At 38.7% G+C, this 2,333-nt stretch overlaps 1 protein-coding gene across 1 annotated transcript in view; it reads left to right on the forward strand.

Moving 5' to 3' along the window:
• The window catches only part of arhgef6 (Rac/Cdc42 guanine nucleotide exchange factor (GEF) 6), a 25,757-nt gene extending 23,853 nt beyond the window's left edge, over window positions 1-1,904 (forward strand). Inside the window, exon 22 of the mRNA XM_083915195.1 lies at window positions 1-1,904. This exon is cut by the window's left edge and continues 655 nt beyond it. The gene's annotated coding sequence lies outside the window, so the exon portion shown is untranslated.
• Window positions 1,905-2,333: the final 429 nt, after the last annotated feature.

Here is a 2,333-nt window from a genome sequence, read left to right on the forward strand (position 1 = left end):
CATCGTCATATTCTATTTGTCACAAGGACACCCAGTGGGCAAATGGATTCATTGTGTTTTCCTGAGCATGTTCGAATAGCATTTTTGTACCATTCTAGACATTCACGCTGCAAGTTTGCCTGCAGGTTTTGTAGGCGTTTGAGCAATTCAGCAGGTTAGCTCATCATGCGACATTCAGATTTTTCTAAAGGCAGCCCTCGACTGTTTATTTAAAGAACTGCATGAATGTACAGTGTTTCTACAGTATAAATTCTGCATCAGAAATGTGATAATCAAGATATTCTCAGATAGAGTCCAAAGCTATCAGGGATGCAGCTGCATAATAGAATAGAAAAGGCTTCGTTATGTATCATTTATATACAAGATTACGCAAATAATGACAAAGACGTCAGCCCTACTCTAACTAAAATATATTCAAGTATAATTTTAACATAGTTATTACATAGCCTTGCTTTATTTTGACTTTTAAAAGAATATTCATTATTTATTGTTCACCCAAGCATTTAATTGTGGTGTTAGCCTTATATATAAAGTTTTGCTGCCTTTACATCTGTCTGGATTTTGTTCAACTTCACTGATGTATAAAGGCAGAAAAAAAAAACATCCTGACTTTGGCCGAGGGAAAAGAGTAATTTCTTCATGACAAATAAGGAAAATGTACTTTTTATAATGAGTCTGACCTGAGAATTCAGAGGGTTTTCTTGCAGCCTCTGTGACCTCCTAACACGGTCCCGCAGAGCTGATGGAGACAGGAAATAAAACCGAGAGATTTATTTGTGGTTGTAGAGTAGAGCTCAACTGTTTAAGTGCCTCCCAAGGGGGTCGATAAACTTAAGAGTTTAAGACCGGACTGGGACTAAATGCATGATTTATATTGAAAGTGTCACGAGCGGTTTGTTGTAATATTTCAATAAGAATGGTTCAAGCTTAATGGGTATATATATCGGATCTAATAAACATACAGGGCTTTGCATGCTATATAAGAGGCAACCTCTTTACAAAGACCCACAGCGGTACATTTCCTCATGAGCTTGAGTGTGTGCACTGTCAACACTGTTTTCTACTCTTGCTGCACCGCAGAGCAGCTGTCGATGCTATTGAAATGCAATAAGTGACTGCTTTACTGACTGACCTTTGGGTTTGTCCCAGCATGGTAGGCCAGATTTGGAGAAATAGCAATAATAATGAATGAATTAACCCAATTTATTAACCAAAAAGCGCCTGACCATGTGGTTGGACAACCACACAGTTAGGCTATTCATTATTTTCCATTTGCCTTTATTTAATCAAGTCAGTTGGTATTTATGATTGTTTAAAGATCACTGTCCAGGTCCCAAATTTCATCATAAAATGATCCAAAATGTAATAATATTGTACAATCCCTGTCGGGAAGTGATGCTCTTGTGTGCACCTCTTTCCAGGGAGGTCAGAGCACTGTGTAGGGTACAAAGCAGCACTGGTACATCTGCAGCAGAGTCAGTGTCTTGTATAAGGGCACTTCAGCAAGGGGAAAGTCACCTGATCTTTAATTGTTAATCCTAATAGGATGCTCAGTTAGCAACTAGTTTCTCCTCAGCGTTACCGAGACTCTGCTTCCTGTACAGATGTGTGAATCTGTCTCATCATATGTTCACTGTTGAAATTAACATTATTGCTGTTCCTGTACCCTAAACTGTTTTCATTAAGTACCACATACTGTAGTTTTCAATTCCCAATAGCCTCAGCGAGCACTTAACGGTGGGAGGGGGTTGGACTCCGGTTTCATCTTGTTTATTTCCAGACCATGTGTATTGTTTTTGAAATGTTGTTCTATGCAATTATTGTTGTTGCAAGTATTGTAATGCTTTTTTTCTAGACACTCTGTACTTTGTGTTTGGTATGGTCATTCTTTTATTAAAAATTTAATATAATACGTTTTAACATTCATTTTGCCAAGTGAGAAATGGAAAAAGGTTTCAAACATGTGTCACCAACGCAGCGTTAACTGCCTGTTCCCCTGATCATACTGGAAAATCCACCAAGACAGGCTTTTCCATGCAGCCTTCAGCACATGTGTGGCTCTGGAATTTGTAGGCTGTTCAGATTTCGGTAGCAAGAAACCCTTTACAAGATGGAGGGTTGTGTGACTAGAATAGATGACATCCTGTGAGAATGTGCCACCTCTGCATCTACTATACACCTCCATAGAGATTCACACTTTCCATGCTGTTCTTGCACTGTGCTGCATTTGCTTTTGATGGGTTGAGGGGTAGAACTTACTCACCAAGTACTTTCTAAACTTACACACTAGTAGTCAGTATGTAGAATAAAGTTCCCTTTTAACTCATATCTGT

Source organism: Echiichthys vipera (assembly GCF_963691815.1).
Source record: "Echiichthys vipera genome assembly, chromosome: 6".
NCBI classification, from domain to species: Eukaryota; Metazoa; Chordata; class Actinopteri; order Perciformes; family Trachinidae; genus Echiichthys; species Echiichthys vipera.